The sequence below is a fragment of the Hyla sarda genome, chromosome 4 (assembly GCF_029499605.1).
Source record: "Hyla sarda isolate aHylSar1 chromosome 4, aHylSar1.hap1, whole genome shotgun sequence".
NCBI classification, from domain to species: Eukaryota; Metazoa; Chordata; class Amphibia; order Anura; family Hylidae; genus Hyla; species Hyla sarda.
In genome coordinates, this window is record NC_079192.1 from 169,248,735 (window position 1) to 169,267,618 (window position 18,884).

An 18,884-nucleotide genomic window follows, 5' to 3' on the forward strand; every position below is an offset into this window, starting at 1 on the left:
TCGCATTGACATGCGTTTTTCCGAAAGGCGTCAGGAGCTCCGCCAGGATATGGACTTTGTTCGCACGAGGCGTTTTTTCTCCCCAGCTCCTCTCTCCTCTGGTCCTCTGCAATCCGTTCCTGTGCCTCCCGCCGTGGAGGCTATGCAAGTTGACCGGTCTCGCTTGACACCTCAAGAGAGGACACGACGCCGCATGGAGAATCTGTGCCTGTACTGTGCAGGTACCGAACACTTCCTGAAGGATTGTCCTATCCGTCCTCCCCGCCTGGAAAGACGTACGCTGACTCCGCACAAAGGTGAGACAGTTCTTGATGTCAACTCTGCTTCTCCACGCCTTACTGTGCCTGTGCGGATATCTTCCTCTACCTTCTCCTTCTCTACCATGGCCTTCTTGGATTCCGGATCTGCAGGAAATTTTATTTTGGCCTCTCTCATCAACAGGTTCAACATCCCGGTGACCAGTCTCGCCAGACCCCTCTACATCAATTGTGTTAACAATGAAAGATTGGACTGTACCGTGCGTTACCGCACGGAACCCCTCCTAATGTGCATCGGACCTCATCACGAAAAAATTTAGTTTTTGGTCCTCTCCAATTGCACTTCCGAAATTCTCCTTGGATTACCGTGGCTTCAACGCCATTCCCCAACCCTTGATTGGTCCACAGGAGAGATCAAGAGCTGGGGTACTTCTTGTTTCAAGGACTGTCTTAAACCGGTTCCCAGTACTCCCTGCCGTGACCCTGTGGTTCCCCCTGTAACCGGTCTCCCTAAGGCTTATATGGACTATGCTGACGTGTTTTGCAAAAAGCAAGCTGAGACTTTACCTCCTCACAGGCCTTATGACTGTCCTATTGACCTCCTCCCGGGCACTACTCCACCCCGGGGCAGAATTTATCCTCTGTCCGCTCCAGAGACTCTTGCTATGTCTGAATACATCCAGGAAAATTTAAAAAAGGGGTTTATCCGCAAATCCTCCTCTCCTGCCGGAGCTGGATTTTTTTTTGTGTCCAAAAAAGATGGCTCCCTACGTCCTTGCATTGATTACCGCGGACTTAATAAAATCACGGTAAAGAACCGCTACCCCCTACCTCTTATCTCAGAACTCTTTGATCGCCTTCAAGGTGCCCACATCTTTACCAAACTGGACTTAAGAGGTGCTTATAATCTCATCCGCATCAGGGAGGGGGACGAATGGAAGACTGCATTTAACACCAGAGATGGACACTTTGAGTATCTGGTCATGCCCTTTGGCCTGTGCAACGCCCCTGCCGTCTTCCAAGACTTTGTTAATGAAATTTTTCGTGATCTCTTATATTCCTGTGTTGTTGTGTATCTGGACGATATTCTGATTTTTTCTGCCAACTTAGAAGAACACCGCCAGCATGTCCGCATGGTTCTTCAGAGACTTCGAGACAATCAACTTTATGCCAAAATGGAGAAATGTCTGTTTGAATGTCAATCTCTTTCTTTCCTAGGATACTTGGTCTCTGGCCAGGGATTACAAATGGACCCGGATAAACTCTCTGCCGTCTTAGATTGGCCACGCCCCTCCGGACTCCGTGCTATCCAACGTTTTTTGGGGTTCGCCAATTATTACAGACAGTTTATTCCACACTTTTCCACTATTGTGGCTCCTATCGTGGCTTTAACCAAGAAAAATGCCAATCCCAAGTCCTGGTCTCCCCAAGCGGAAGACGCATTTAAACGGCTCAAGTCTGCCTTTTCTTCTGCTCCCGTGCTCTCCAGACCTGACCCATCTAAACCCTTCCTATTGGAGGTAGATGCCTCCTCAGTGGGAGCTGGAGCGGTCCTTCTACAAAAAAATTCTTCAGGGCATGCTGTTACTTGTGGGTTTTTTTCTAGGACCTTCTCTCCGGCGGAGAGAAACTACTCCATCGGGGATCGAGAACTACTGGCCATTAAATTGGCACTTGAGGAATGGAGGCATCTGCTGGAGGGATCAAAATTTCCAGTTATCATTTACACCGATCACAAGAATCTCTCCTATCTCCAGTCTGCCCAACGGCTGAATCCTCGCCAGGCCAGGTGGTCGTTGTTCTTTGCCCGTTTTAACTTTGAAATTCATTTTCGCCCTGCCGACAAGAACATTAGGGCCGATGCCCTCTCTCGTTCCTCGGATGCCTCGGAAGTAGAGGTCTCTCCGCAACACATCATTCCTCCTGACTGTCTGATCTCCACTTCTCCAGCCTCCATCAGGCAAACTCCTCCAAGGAAGACCTTCGTTTCTCCACGCCAACGTCTCGGGATTCTCAGATGGGGTCACTCCTCCCACCTCGCAGGCCATGCGGGCATCAAAAAGTCCTTGCAACTCATCTCTCGTTTCTATTGGTGGCCGACTCTGGAGACGGATGTTGTTGATTTTGTGCGGGCCTGTACTGTCTGTGCCCCGGATAAGACTCCTCGCCAGAAGCCTGCTGGTCTCCTTCATCCTCTGCCTGTCCCCGAACAGCCTTGGTCACTGATTGGTATGGACTTTATTACAGACTTACCCCCATCCCGTGGCAACACTGTTGTTTGGGTGGTCGTTGATCGATTTTCCAAGATGGCACATTTTATTCCTCTTCCTGGTCTTCCTTCAGCGCCTCAGTTGGCAAAACAATTTTTTGTACACATTTTTCGTCTTCACGGTTTGCCCACGCAGATCGTCTCGGATAGAGGCGTCCAATTCGTGTCTAAATTCTGGAGGGCCCTCTGTAAACAGCTCAAGATTAAATTAAACTTCTCTTCTTCTTATCATCCCCAATCCAATGGGCAAGTAGAAAGAATTAACCAGGTCCTGGGTGACTATTTACGGCATTTTGTTTCCTCCCGCCAGGATGACTGGGCAGATCTTCTACCATGGGCCGAATTCTCATACAACTTCAGAGTCTCTGAATCTTCTGCTAAGTCCCCATTTTTTGTGGTGTACGGCCGTCACCCTCTTCCCCCCCTCCCTACTCCCTTGCCCTCTGGTTTGCCCGCTGTGGATGAAGTGACTCGTGATCTTTCCACCATATGGAAAGAGACCCAAAATTCTCTTTTACAGGCTTCATCCCGCATGAAAAGGTTTGCCGATAAGAAAAGAAGAACTCCCCCCATTTTTGCTCCCGGAGACAAGGTATGGCTCTCCGCTAAATATGTCCGCTTTCGTGTCCCCAGTTACAAACTGGGACCACGCTATCTTGGTCCTTTCAAAGTCTTGTGCCAGATTAATCCTGTCTCTTACAAACTCCTTCTTCCTCCTTCTCTTCGTATTCCCAATGCCTTCCATGTCTCTCTCCTTAAACCACTCATCATCAACCGTTTCTCTCCCAAACTTGTTTCTCCCACTCCTGTTTCCGGTTCTTCTGACATCTTCTCCGTGAAGGAGATACTGGCCTCCAAGACGGTCAGAGGAAAAAGATTTTTTTTGGTAGATTGGGAGGGCTGTGGTCCTGAAGAGAGATCCTGGGAACCTGAGGACAACATCCTAGACAAAAGTCTGGTCCTCAGGTTCTCAGGCTCCAAGAAGAGGGGGAGACCCAAGGGGGGGGTACTGTTACGCCGAGCGCTCCGGGTCCCCGCTCCTCCCCGGAGCGCTCGCAACATCCTCGCAATTGCAGCGCCCCGGTCAGACCTGCTGACCGGGTGCGCTGCGATACCTCTCCCAGCCGGGATGCGATTCGCGATGCGGGTGGTGCACGCTCGCGATGCGCACCCCGGCTCCCGTACCTGACTCGCTCTCCGTCGGTCCTGTCCCGGCGCGCGCGGCCCCGCTCCTTAGGGCCTCGGGTCTCTGCGATTTAAAGGGCCACTGCGCCACTGATTGGCGCAGTTGGCTTAATTAGTGTGTTCACCTGTGCACTTCCTATTTATACCTCACTTCCCCTGCACTCCCTCGCCGGATCTTGTTGCCATTGTGCCAGTGAAAGCGTTCCTTGTGTGTTCCTAGCCTGTGTTCCAGACCTCCTGCCGTTGCCCCTGACTACGATCCTTGCTGCCTGCTCTGACCTTCTGCTACGTCCGACCTTGCTCTTGTCTACTCCCTTGTACCGCGCCTATCTTCAGCAGTCAGAGAGGTTGAGCCGTTGCTAGTGGATACGACCTGGTTGCTACCGCCGCTGCAAGACCATCCCGCTTTGCGGCGGGCTCTGGTGAATACCAGTAGCAACTTAGAACCGCTCCACCAGCACGGTCCACGCCAATCCCTCTCTGGCACAGAGGATCCACCTCCTGCCAGCCGAATCGTGACAATATCCAGTGCTAAAAAAAAAAAACGTATCCCCTATCCTAAGGATAGAGGATAAGTTTCAGTACAGGGCCCAGCAGCGCGAGGGAAGGGGGCGTGTAGACCACTGCACACATCGGCGGCTGACACGCCCCCTCAATACAACTCTATGGCAGAGTCGGAGCGCTGCCATGGCAATGTATTGAGGGGGCGTGTCAGCCGCCGCTTCGTGCGGTGGTCGACACCTGGTATCTGGCCAGCGAGCCGGGGTCATGTACAGGAGATCACGGGGGGCCCCAGTGGTCGGACCCCCCGCGATCTGAAACTTATCCCCTATCCTTATGTCACTAGGTGATGTCCGACTGCTGGGGCCCCCCACGATCTGAAACTTATCCCCTATCCTTAGGATAGGGGATAAGTTTTTCAGTACTGGACTACCCCTTTAAGGACAGAGTCTTAAAGACAAAGAAATTGAAAAGAAAACCTAACTTTTGCAACTTTTCAGGGGTTATATTAAATGATCTCTTTATATTGTGGGTCAATGCAATTAACCCCTTAAGGATGCAGGACGTAAATGTACGTCCTGGTGCAGTGGTACTTAACGCACCAGGACGTACATTTATGTCCTGTGCATAACCGCGGGCATCGGAGCGATGCCCGTGTCATGCGCGGCTGATCCCGGCTGCTGATCGCAGCCAGGGACCCGCCGGCAATGGCCGACGCCCGCGATCTCGCGGGCGTCCGCCATTAACCCCTCAGGTGCCGGGATCAATACAGATCCCAGCATCTGTGGCAGTGCGCGATTTCAATGAATGATCTGATCGCCCGCAGAGCTGCTGCGGGGATCCGATCATTCAGAACGCCGCACGGAGGTCCCCTCACCTTCCTCCTTCCGGCTCCCGGCGTCTTCTGCTCTGGTCTGAGATCGTGTAAAAAAAAAATGTAAAAAAAATGTAAAAGTAAAAGTAAAAAAAAAGTGAAAAATCCCCTCCCCCAATAAAAAAGTAAAACATCCGTTTTTTCCTATTTCACCCCCAAAAAGCGTAAAAATTAAATTTTATACACATATTTGGTATCGCCGCGTGCGTAAATGTCCGAACTATTAAAATAAAATGTTAATGATCCCGTACGGTGAACTGCGTGAACGAAAAAAAAAAGTCCAAAATTGCTACTTTTTTAATACATTTTATTTTAAAAAAAACTATAAAAAATGTATTCAAAGTTTTTTATATGCAAATGTGGTATCAAAAAAAGTACAGATCATGGCACAAAAAATGAGCCCTCATACCACCGCTTATACAGAAAAATAAAAAAGTTAGAGGTCATCAAAATAAAGGGATTATAAACATACTAATTTGGTTAAAAAGTTTGTGATTTTTTTTAAGCACAACAATAATAGAAAAGTATGTAATAATGGGTATCATTTTAATCGTATTGACCCTCAGAATAAAGAACACATGTCATTTTTACCATAAATTGTACGGCGTGAAAACGAAACCTTCCAAAATTAGCAAAATTGCGTTTTTCTTTTTTATTTCCCCACAAAAATAGTGTTTTTTGGTTGCGCCATACATTTTATGATATAATGAGTTATGTCATTACAAAGGACAACTAGTCGCGCAAAAAACAAGCCCTCATACTTGTCTGTGGATGAAATATAAAAGAGTTATGATTTTTAGAAGGCGAGGAGGAAAAAATGAAAACGTAAAAATTAAATTGTCTGAGTCCTTAAGGCCAAAATGGGCTGAGTCCTTAAGGGGTTAAAATTATAACCAACTTATATAGTTATTCTATATATTTTCTTTTTTTTTAACAAAATCAGTATGCTTAAAATTGCCCTATTCTGACACCATTAACTTTTCAATGTTTCCGTTTATTTTTTTAATAAAGGCCTATGGAGAAAGTGTTTTTGTGCCATAATAAATACAAAGCAAGAACACAAAAATATTCAAAGGTGTCTATGCATATTACTTTTCCTATTTCCTTCACTGAACTGTGTTTCTCTGCAGTAAATCTTGAGTGTTTTGAAGTTTAAACCATCCTGTCTGAAACCTTTCTTGCAAGAAAATGTTCTTTGAAGTCACTGACTGCATGACAGTCAACTTGCTCTGTCCTTAATATCTTTGTTATACCCACAATTATACAGAATACAATGCCCAGTTGTGCTTATAGTAGGCAGAGGTGACATGTATCTGCTTTTAATTGGTCACTAGGTGATGTTCTTCTCCATCTCTTTGGGGCATCCTTAACAGAGACATTGCTGCTTTTTGACAATCGTTCCTCTTGGGACAGAACCTCTCCTGTAGGGCATCTTATATGAGTGACAGCAAAAAAAATGTAGTAACCTTTATATAAGAGGATGTTTCCAACATGGATCAAGAGAGCTGAAATGGTCAGTGGGTTTTTCTCCTACTATTTTTGTCACAGGATCATAAAATCTTGTGTGAAAGTTTCTTGGATTGTATAGAAACAAGTAGCCTGACATGCTGATAATGCAATGGTGTGTATTTAATTCAGATAAGTTCTAATAACAGTATTTGGGACCTCGCAGTTACAAACTTTTTCATATTCATACATTTCCAGCATAATCTGTATCTGTATTAATGCAGCTGTATGGTGGGTTTGCTAGTGTGCAGAAAAACACATGTTTGCACACCTAATAAAAAAATCCAAAAAAGCTTATTATAATTAAAAACAATTTTTTTCATCTAATTATGGGGAAAAAATGCTGTTTTTGATTTATTTCGTATTTTGTTTCTGTAATCAGTTAAAATTTAAAATAAGTAAAATACGGCCCCATTTTTTACACTGTATGAACATGGCCCTTCGAAGTACAGTGGTCCCTCAACATATGATGGTAATCCGTTCCAAACGGACCATCGTTTGTTGAAACCATCGCATGTTGAGGGATCCGTGCAATGTAAAGTATAGGACAGTGGTCTACAACCTGCACAGGTTGAAGATCACTGTTAGAGGAAGTTGTACTCACCTGTCCCCGCCGCTCCGGACCGTCACCGCTGCCGGGGATGTCGCCGTCCATCACTGTCTGAGGTGTCCCCGACGCTCCGGTAAGGCCTCTTCTTCCCTGGCATCCGTGCTCTCCGTCGCCGCCATCACGTCGCTACGCACGCCGCTCCTATTGAATGACGGGATGGCGTGCGCAGCGACGTGATGACGTCGATGGAGAGCGCCGGCGATGCAGAGGATCCCGAAGAGGACCCGCCGGAGCACCGAGGACAGGTAAGTGATCGTCAGCAAAGTGCACGGGGCACCATAAACGGCTATCCGGCGGCAGCTGAAGCAGTCTGCGCAGATGGATAGCCGTTTATGCGATGGCCCCGACATACAAAAGCATCATATGTTGATGCTGCCTTCAACATGCGATGGCCTCTGAGAGGCCATCGCATGTTGAAATTATCGTATGTCAGGGCCATCGTAGGTCGAGGGGTCACTGTACACAAAAATGGCAAAAAATTGTCTTAATAAAAGGCTGTATGAGTATGTTGGTCACCTGTTATACCATGTACAGTCACCATCAGGCAGAACAATTGCCCTATCACACTCTTCTGTGTGCTTTTGTCTGCCCTACATATCCTAAGCCTTCTACAAATCAGAGGGGCCAAGCTCCAATACACAGAAGTAGTTACATTATTCAATACCTCACCATAACCTTGGCCAGAATGTAACAGTTACATTGTACTTTTTTATGATTCAAAGATCATAGCGACACAGAACTATACAACTAGAGTACAATCAATGCAGATATAAGGCAATCCAATGGAAAATTCCTGTAATTTAGGAATATAAATGACTATAATTTACCACCAAAGTATTAAAGATAGAGCAAACACTTCACCATTAGCTACAGTAACCAATGAACTAGCCGTGTTCAGCCATAAGAGATTGATAAAATGTGACTATTTAGGCATCTTATATTTATCTCTATAGAGCAGTAGTTCTGTGTCTCCTAGGGAAAAGAATTAAAGGTGAAATCACTTTTACAAACTGTTAGAGATCAGTGTTTTACACTAGGCTTGCTAGGTCACATCGTCCTGTCTGTACAAGTCTGTTCTCTCTCCAGACAAGGAGAAGCAGTAAGGAGACACCTTGTACCGAACAAAAAAGCTACATTTGGGATATAATTAGAATATTCCGGTACTCTGAGGGAGCAACTGAGAGAAGATCAGCTCACCTGCAAAGTCTGCTGGAACAATATAGCTATCCGTACTTTTTGTTAAGATTTTTTGATCTCATCTTACATGGATGAAATGGTATAATATTGTTGACATCCATCGGAAATTGTGAAGACTCTATAGCAGTTAAAGATCTCATGTGTTTACATTGAATTATTCCGTTAGAGTATCCTGCCGCCCCGAAGATGCTCATACACATAAGAGAACCTGCATGAACTTGAACCTGCATAAATAAATGGGACTGGCTGATAATCTCATATGTATGGTGGCCTTCTGACTGCCCCCTTATAGCGGATATGAGAGAAACAGGCGCTCCATAGAGTAGTAACGTAAAAACCCCTGGTGAAATAGTTATACAAATTACTTGCTCACCCTGGGTGGTTGTGCAACTTCATACACAACAATAATGTAAGCGTGGGATAATAGTAGGTCGACTGCTGCCCTCCGGTAGATATTTGCAGTGTAGGATAAGGCTTCAAAGGAACCTGGCTCAATCGGCGCTGAACGACCACAACAGGTGAACGGTTAAAAGGAGTTTATTTGACCAGAATGCAATGCATTGCATTGCGTTGCATTCTGGTCAAATAAATTCCTTTTATCCGTTCACCTGTTATGGTCGTTCAGCGCCGATTGTGCCGGGTTCCTTTGAAGCCTTATCATACCCTTATAGCAGATGTCATTGCAAAGATGGATCATCCATATTGGTCTTGCCCAATTCTTGGTCCCCGAAGGAGATAAGAAGTGCCATACCATGGCTCACTCTACTAACTCCATTAAAATAAATATGCATGCTTAGCTGAGCCAAGCATGCATTTATATATACACCTTTACACCATAAGAGATCAGTATTATAAATGACACTTAGTTCTTTTCTCATATCGCCATTCCCAAATTCATTTTTATTTCTAGGCTTTCCCATAACTTTTATGCCTTATAGTCTATAAATCTGTCTTCAATCTTTAGTCTAAAAGTTTCACACATCATGTGTTTGTGCTTAAACACCAAATTTTTTACTAGTCTTCTTTTAACCTAACAAATTTAAATGTATGGCTATTTGGCTATATTCCCATCACATTCAGGTAAACATGTTTATTGTATATGCAAGGAGCTGAATGTGTTTACCTGAATGTGGTGTGAACACAGCTATAAATTAAGCCATATGTCCCATTACAGAGTAGCGTCCCAAAGAGTGTCCTTGTGGACTTTCTTCAGGCCAAGTGGGTGGAGCTTGGCGTAAAGTGTGTTTTAAAGGAGGTACTAGAGAGGTTGCCTAAATCTAGGCTAGCTCAGTGCTGGCATAGACTTCACGGGCCAATTCACTGCCTGATTTATTAAGAGCCACATGTCTCTTGTAAATCAGGGAAGCAAAAAACAGCATACTATCACATAAGGACAGGTGCGTGAAACATTTTGATAAATTCCCCCTAAATGTATGCGTGTAAGTTCAGGCAACTTCTGCCCCATTCATTAAAATTATGCAGTATAAAAACATTCAGCATCACCACAAACAGAAAAGAAATGATTAATCGCACATTAATTTAATACCGTTATTCACACTTGACTACTAGACTGTTCGTTCTTCAGCCAAACACAAGAGTTGTAGTGTACTGGGACACAACACACACATGCATCACTTACACTACAAGCATCAGACAGTTCAATTCCATTTCAGAACTCACTTGTTTTCTTTTGTTTACTGCGGACCCTTGGCAAACAGAATTTTGGCTGGTAGGACAATGCCATGACCATGCCGTGGGGCATATAGCAAATGCCTGAACTTTGCTATATTCCTCCCCTGCCGTGGCCGAGCAACAATTCCATCAACCTTTTCTTGCTCTACAGCTCCTGCTATCTGGCTGACATGAGACAACTTCCCATCAGGACCCCTGTGCAGCTGAACTTGTTGGACAGGCAGTATGTCCACCCGAATAAATATTTGTATATTGAGTGTATTGGTAAAGCATAATGAAATTGATAAAACAATACAAAATGTACAAAAAAACTGTTAACATTCTTGGGAGTTACAGAAACTGTTAAGTGCTAGGTAAACGTGTAAAGACTGTGAACACGACATTATGGTTTATATGGCTGAAAAAAGTCTAAACTAGTATGAACAGGCAGGTATACGTAAGAAGAACACCCATGAAAGGGGAAAAGTACTCTATGGTTATGTGATGAGTAAAACTATTCTCATATATAATAAAATCATATGCATCCTATTGTATCCACCCAAAAAAGGTCAAACTGGAATGATGTAATTTCCAAATTCAGGCTTACATGTCCTATAGTCCTATCGGAAAATGTCCGTAAAACTAGTACCAACAACATGACAGTAATGAGAAAGTCCATTCTAGCAAGAATAGGATCTATTTTTACATCCACACTGGAATCATCCTGTAAATCTTCTTATCACACTGTGTGCTCCTTGCCTGCCATCTGATGTACAGCCACAGTCCTGGAGTCTTCTCAATACACATTTGTGAAAGAGATAGCCGAGTTTTAGTTTGACATTTATTTCTCCTTGATCATTAAGTGATGTGCAGCTAGAAAGGAGGAACCCTTTGGGACAGTGGCTGTGTGATGTCTCTTATATGGTCGGTTTGTAAGTTTCCCCATGACAGCCAGTGCAGCACTTTAATCCCTTCCCACAGGAGTTAGATTCCCACTGCTCTGGTTCTTACAAATATTCATATATCTTATACTGCTCCCGGGAGATCTTTTTGTTCAACTTATTTCCTTCTAGATAGGAGTTCAGATTTGAATACAAAGTCTTTGTACTCTGTGATCCTCATCTATGTATTCTTTGAGCTATTCTAGATGTATGCACTGTGTGACCTTTTCAGCCCACCACGTAACGCTCAGTACTGCCTTTATTTCCACCACTATTCATATACATTTTTTATAAAGCATCAGATGAATTTAAGGATTACTTATCACTTTTACAAGAGTTTCAATCAAGTATTAAATTAAATGCTATTCTTTTTATAACCACCGTTGTTGAAAAGAAATCATGTCTGTCTTTCCTGCAGTTTTCAGTGAATTTGTCTAGCTTTACAGAGCTACATTTTATCTATCTATCTGTCTATCTATTTTAATCTATTTTTTTTTCTTATGCTATCTATCTGTGGTGGCCCAGTACAGCATCTCTACCTGCTACCCATCAAAGAGTAGTTAGGTGGCTGAGGTATAATTGGTTACTGGTAGAAAAGTATGTCATTATGTATTGTATGGTCTTATAAAGTGTATTTTCTGCATTAGATGTATTTTCTCCCTTACTCCACAAGTCTAAAGCATACATTGAGGGTTTAAGCGTGCAGAGATTTAATGGTTTTTCATGTCTCACGTAATCCTGAACAGCAGATTTAGTCACATGTAAACTCCTGTCCAATGAATTTAGGAGCAGTTCCAAGTACATCCTACTCTCCTGGGTCAGAGAGGTGGACCTAACTCATATCTTGTCCCTTAGGCCTGTTATTACCTAAGGAGACAAAAGTTTAGTGAGCCTAGGTACAGCTAATGTTAGGCATACCTCCTATAAATAAGCCACATACCAGTCTTTAGTGCTGCTTCAATTTGCGGTCCTGCTGCAAGGGTAGTTTCTCTGCATTTCTACTCCAAGATTTATTTCTTCTTGCAAAGACAGAGCTGAACAAGGGCCTTTGGTCAAATCGGTGCCAGCCTGTCTGTCAAGTCAGGAGAAAACTTCCCTGAATATGCTTCTCCGAGTGTTGTTTCACAGATTGCCACAAGAATAAGTAATATGGAGTTTCTAGTTTCTGCTTCCTAGAGTATGAGAGAACATTAACATCTACATATATCCACGGGTAACATTGTCTCATGCCAAAGCGCTAAAGATTTATTACTCCAAAATTACCTGTGAAAGCAGCATGGGCAGTGACTAAATCCTTCTTCTCCTGAATCCTAAGTTTTACCACAAAGCTTTACCGTTTCAAGCTACATTCAAGAATATGTATTGCACTGGACTGTATCAGGAGTTAAAGTTCAAGTTATTTCCCAGAACCCTGGCTTCAGAAGTCTTATTCCTGGGCTTTGTGTGCAGGAACAGCTTTTTTTTTGAGAAAAGGTTATTTGTAGGATCACAAAGAAGCTTTCAGATTAACACCACTGAGCTACGTAACACCTACATGTGTATCTGGGACTACTACCCTCATCATAGCCTGACACGTTACTATCTATCTATCTAAGACCATACAGATGTACCATAATGCCCTGTAATATTGTCTTGTAAAGTTTTACTTATTTTTGCATCTTAGTTCTTAGGGAAGTATATTTTGTTTGTTTGGAGAAGTGTAATTTTAATGGAGTAGCACTGTAACCAGTCAGATAATTACATTATATGTCACTCAGCCTCTTCAGCTTGGGGACCACATAGCCGCTCTCCTCTTCTATAGGGATAGCCAATTACTTCTTCAAGCTGACAGCATGTACTGGATCAGGATAAGACCATGGAAAAGAGTCCCACAGTGCAATGACACTGTTAGTATATATTACCAGAACAAGACATTTATTTCTACGCTAGAACCACACACTTCATCTAGCAATGCTGAGAGAATGAGCTGCTGCTGAGTAATTTCCTTTAAAAGTATAACTATTGACAATCAATTAAGATTTGCATGCTCTTTTTGATACACACAGAAGCATGCACTGGGGGATGCCAACTTTGCTTATGTTACCCAATGTTCAAAACAGAATATGCAAACCCTGGAATCTTACAGGCATACCAGTGCTCTCCTGACCAGTAATATACATTAGAATTCCCTATGCTAGACAACACAGCACCCTGACGGACCGTGGGGCATGTGACCTGTAACTATTGCACGGAGTGCCACTGGCCCTAATGGCCTAGTAACTTGGAGCTTGAACCCATGGAAAAGAAGCCACATTCCCTAGTTCATTGAGTTACATAGTGTCCTTAGGGGTGCAAAAGACAATCCCACTAGTTATACTACTGAACAGAGGCATAATGGGCCCAAAGGCAACATCTGCAACAGGGCCTCCTATCTACCACGTTCGATTTATAAAACCAATGTGTCTTTAATGTCAGAGGGGCATTGGGGCCCCCTAAAGCAACATGGCCCAGGTGCAACTGCTACATCTGCATAAATATAGTTCTGTGCTTGCTTCTGAATAAGTTGCAGATGAATAATATTGAAGATGTAGCAGCACGGGACCTAAGTAAAGTGGCTGAACTAGAGACTAAGGGGCCTATTAAAATGGACGTGCATCGGCCGAACATGCTGATAATCTCTGATAATAAAACCAGCCATCAGCCAACCAACATGCAAATGCTTACTTTTGACATATTTAAAAATGGTTGTTTGTTGACCACACATCGTCCTGTGTAATAGGGCATATGAGGCCAACGTATAATGGAAGGGCCACACGAACGATCCAGTGATCCTTGTAATAGGCTCAGTAAACTGGTGCTGATCTAGGTAAAAATGATAAATACAATATACTGCAATCTTCCTGGGCATGAAAGAGCATGTTAGACCATAAATTTATAGGTGAATATTTAGAAGTTGCATGGAATGTTTTCCTAATGTGATGTACTAAAACTTTGTACGGTTAATAGAGTTTTCCTGCCACTGTACTAAAGCCATATTTGGTACAAATATCTATTGATAAAGGGGTTATCCCATATTAGAAACACATAGCTGATTTCATATAAAAGCAGCACCAAATTTATCCTCAGGTTGTCTGTTGTATTGCAGCTCATTTCCATTAAAGTAAATGGAGACAAGTTGAAATACCACACACAACCTGAGGACAGGTGTGGGGATGTTTTATTTATTTTTATTTTTTTAAGGAAATTAGCTCCCTTTAATAGCAGTTTGCAACCTAATCTACCTGTTGGAGAACAAGGACACATTTCATGTGTAGATAATAACTCTGTAGTGTCCGTTTTTTGTGTTTTTCCATTTTTCCATTTTAGGCCTTGTTCAGACTTTGTTTTTATGTATGAACTGTTTTCTGTGCTATTCTCCCTGGCTAGGGAATAGTTAATGCTATTAGCCAATGGGAACTTGGGTGGGGCTATTTAAACCTGAGCTCTGCTGAACTCTGGGCTGGTTATTAGCTTTACCTTTGCTATGTCTGGTTGTCTGAGTTTTAGCCATGGTTGATTCCTGTTTATTATATTGATTTTAGTCTGCTTGGTTTTAAGTACATCTGTCAGCTTTTAGTACCTTGTCATATCTTAGTCTCTGTTCACACTGTGAGTCTTGCTTGTACCCGTGCTCTGTATTTAATATTCCTGTTTAGAGTCCTGACCCGTATTCCTCCATGATATGGAGTTTGATTTTGTAATATTTCTGTTTGTTATCATGATCCGTTCTCAGTCTAGTGTTCCGTATATTATATTTCAGTTTCCCTCTAGGCCAGTATCTTGATCACACAGTGGAGTATGCCCACTGGCTAGTAGTCTATTTGGCTTTAGTATTGATGTCCCTCCATGTTTGGAGTGGGGAGTCTAGTTTGTTCTTTGTTCAGTGTCCAGTGTGAACAGTGTTCTATGTTTCCTGACCTGTTTAGTGTTTTACTTTCAGTTTATCTGTTCATCCTCTGCATCTCCTGGTTTCTGCTGTATACTTAATCCATATCTAGTCTTGTTCATTTATTCATATCTGTCATTTATCTGGATTTCGGTTTCTGAACTGTATATTAGTACGCTTCATCCTGCCCTGTTTGTATATTGATATCCTGAAGGCAGAAGAGGATCTTAGTAGTATGCTTTTCTACATGCAGCAAGAAACTTGGGGTGCCCTTTATTTACAGAATTCCCCCTGCTTCCAGAAAGTTAAACATATGTATAAATTATTTCTATTGAAAAATCTTAATCCTTCCAGTACTTATCAGCTGCTGTATGCTCCAGAGGAAGTTGTATAGTTCTTTTCAGTCTGACCACAGTGCTCTCTACTGACACATCTGTCTGTGTCCGAACTGTCCAGAGCAGGAGAGGTTTGCTATGGGAATATGCTCCTGCTCTGGACAGTTCCTGACATGGACAGAGGTGTCAGCAGAGAATACTGTGGTCAGACAGAAAATAACTATTCAACATCCTGTGGAGCATATAGCAGCTGATAAGTACAGGAAGGATTAAGATTTTTACATATAAGTAATTTGTTACATTTTTTGGCACTAGTTGATTTCCACCGTAGTACCCCTTTAAACAAAAATGTTTAATATTACTTACAGGGAAAATGTAGTATTGGAGAAAAACTTCAATTCAGAAGCATTCTTTTCGTTTGGCCCCAATAACCCGGGAAAGTCTGCTGTTCTTGCACTTGTTAATATAAGTAATGTGGAATTTCACAAGGCCGAAAACTGGAAGAAAATAATTACTGAGGGACTTTTTGGATTTTAAGGCAGTTATAGGAGCACAGTCTGTGTTAACATTTTATTTTGGGATTGTTGAAGACTCTCTATCATTACATGATAGTTTATATACATTTCAGTCTTCATCTGATAATCCAGATTATCTCACAATCTGGAATCTGTCCAGTCCCTTTGATGATGGATTAGATGACTTATTCTGCAGTCTGTTGATGATCAGGTTGAAATAATCTGCAAGTATTGTGCAATAATAGACGCTCATTTGGTCACACAGCCTCGTATTGATCGATCATCTTGTCTGTGTTATGTTATTAGGGTTTAATACAAAGGCAAGGCTGTGCCTCTTTGCTAGCGACTTCCGGAAATGATCTTTTTATGTGTTTTAAATAGAAACCATTCCTATAGAGACAAGACTACCCAAATGTTCACAGTCAGCACCGCTCAACAACTAAAATACAGTATGCACGCAATAAAGAGCAATAAAAATAGAAGGGTTCGGGGTGGTGAATGGAATGATAGAAACCTGATTCTGTGATACATCCCCTTTAAATATTTTGCTTTCCTTCAGATGATTTACCCCCTCCCTTTATTTGCCATTTCAACAAACAATTAAAACGCAACATTAAAAATAAATTGAATATTTTTAATAAATAATGCTGCAGAATCCCGACTGCTGATAAAGAAACTGCCAACCCGAAAAGAAGTTATTTCATTAAAAATTAATAATGCAAATTCATTTGCAGTTTGTTAATAAGTGCCTGCAGATACATCCGTTACCCCGTCGCACCGCAGCCCATTTATTGAAGAGATAAATTAGAGGTTGGTGTCAGTGTTTGAAAAATGTTGTTTTATTGGCTGTAATTTGTCATGTTACCTGCTGGGTTCAGCTGACAGGTAACCCACTACTTTAGGAAAAAGGCTTTTTTTAGTGTCATTGTCAGGGGAATATCCTAAACATGATTTATACATCCCTGCACTGTGACAGCAAAAGGCCGGGGGGACAGAAAAGTACTGATGTTGACACAGGGCACTTAAAATGGAGAGTTTCTCTGTGCATAGAAAGTGTGCTTGTGTGAAAAGCAAGATTTCATAGCAAAGGGCCCCACTGGGTACGTCTTATTGTACCTCCGTCATCAAGGGTTACACCCGCAACTATATGGGAGAAAAGAGAAATGTGTAAAAAAAAGATTATATACATGTATATAAATGACAAATACTGTATATTGTACCAGATTCTTAACCTTATAGCCACAGAGCTATTGTTTCCCATAATGAGAAGCTTTTAACCCTTTTGCTGGCTGAGGCAAAAATTAAAATGGTGATGACTCCCATACCCTAAACTGGAAATAGAAAGTTGTAAGGACGGTTAAAATAGCTACCAAAATGCTGTTCATTGCCTACAGGGAAGGGTGCCACCTAATAGAAGGGTCTCCTCTGAAATGTAATCTGTACATATTTGTTGGGTGTATGTGTGGATAAAAAAAAATCCTAAAATAATTTCAAAATTCGTCTGGTTCTGCCACCAGACCGGACATATGGAAGCCTATATGACAGTAACGCAGCATGTAGTTAAGTTATAAACAGCCAGGGGGGTAACCAGGGCTCAAGTCCTGCATGAACGCATGGGAACTGAGTTCCTGCACTTTTCTACAGCATGAACACCGTTCCCTTTAGTAGGAAATTCTTAAGTGGAAATCTTGGATGAGTTCCCACACTTTTCTCTCCCAAGACTTGACCCCTGGGTGTAACTATATTGGGTGCAGAGGTAGCAGTCCATCCCGAAGCACATCTGCCCTATAGAAAACCAGTATTTTTATTAGCACAAGGGGCCCCGTTGTAGATTTTGCACTGGGGCCCAGAAGCTACAAGTTATGCCTGTGTATACAACTACATAATATCGTTTCCAAGGGCAAATAGCAAAATTTGCTGTTGACAGATGCAGATGGGAAAAGCAGAGTTTGACACAAGCAGCATGAATCAATGAACCCGTCCTGTTAGGTTCCACAGCTCAGGTGGATGGAGGGGGCATAATGGTGAAGGCTGTCCGGGCATGCTGGGAGTTGTAGTTTTGCAACAGCTTGAGGCACACTGGTTGGGAAACACTGGTATAAAGCATCTCTGGAACAAGGTATAATGCACTGTTCAGAGCATTCCAGTACATTCATCTAATATATATCTATATATCCGTGTGCTCCATGGTGGTCATATAGATCCAGCACAGTATTCACCTGTTCTTCAGGAAGACTGCTTATGTAAGGTTAAGTTCACATTTGATGAAACCTTACATTTATGGTACATAACAGCATACTGGCAGAAGGGGTTATCCAGGAATCTAAAAACAGACCTATTTACATTGAAAGACTGCTCCCTGTCTGTCTACACTTTTGGAACTGGGCTGCAAAGCCACACCCAGCCTGGAGAAAGACAGGGAGCGGTCTTTAACCCCTTAACGACAAAGGACGTAAATGAACGTCATGGTGCCGTGGTACTTAACGCACCATGACGTACATTTATGCTACGCCATGACTACTAGCACCGGAACGCTGCTATCAGCAGCCAGGGACCCGCCGGTAATGGCTGACTGCCGCAGGGATCCGATCATCCAGCATGGCAGCCGGAGGTCCCCTCACCTGGCTCTGGCTGGCTCCCGGGGTCTTCTGCTCTGGTCTGAGATCGAGCAGACCAGAGCAGAAGATGACCGATAACACTGATCAGTGCTATGTCCTATACATAGCACTGAACAGTATTAGTAATAAAATGATTGCTATGAATAGTCCCCTTTGGGGACTACTAAAGTGTAAAAAAAAAGTAAAAAAATGTAATATAAAAAAGTAAAAAAATATTGAAAAATCCCCTCCCCCAATAAAAAGGTAAAACGTCAGTTTTTCCCATTTTACCCCCAAATAAGCTTAAAAATGTTTTATTAATACACATATTTGGTATTGCCGCGTGCATAAAATTCTGAACTATTAAAATATATTGTTACTAATCCCATACGATGAATGGTGTAAACGTAAAAAAAAAAAAAAGTCCAAAATTGCTGCTTTTTTGTTACATCGTATTCCAAAAAAAGGTATAAAAAATTGGTACTGAGGCAAAAGTGGTACTGATAAAAACTACAGATCATG

The 18,884-nt window shown here is 42.6% G+C and overlaps 1 protein-coding gene and 2 long non-coding RNA genes across 4 annotated transcripts in view; 1 reads left to right on the forward strand and 2 right to left on the reverse strand.

Moving 5' to 3' along the window:
• The window catches only part of LOC130368678 (nuclear receptor ROR-alpha), a 442,969-nt gene that overhangs the window by 167,729 nt on the left and 256,356 nt on the right, over positions 1-18,884 (forward strand). The gene's annotated exons all lie outside the window — the stretch shown is intronic.
• Positions 1-18,884, reverse strand: part of LOC130368683 (uncharacterized) — a 75,352-nt gene that overhangs the window by 16,211 nt on the left and 40,257 nt on the right. The window lies entirely within an intron of this gene.
• Positions 11,264-18,884, reverse strand: part of LOC130368681 (uncharacterized) — a 43,332-nt gene continuing 35,711 nt past the window's right edge. For both annotated transcript variants that reach the window (XR_008892532.1, XR_008892533.1), the window contains exons 2-3: positions 11,952-12,183; positions 11,264-11,878 (exon numbers count right to left, since the gene is read on the reverse strand). This is a non-coding gene — a long non-coding RNA (uncharacterized LOC130368681). The remainder of the gene's footprint in view (positions 11,879-11,951; positions 12,184-18,884) is intronic.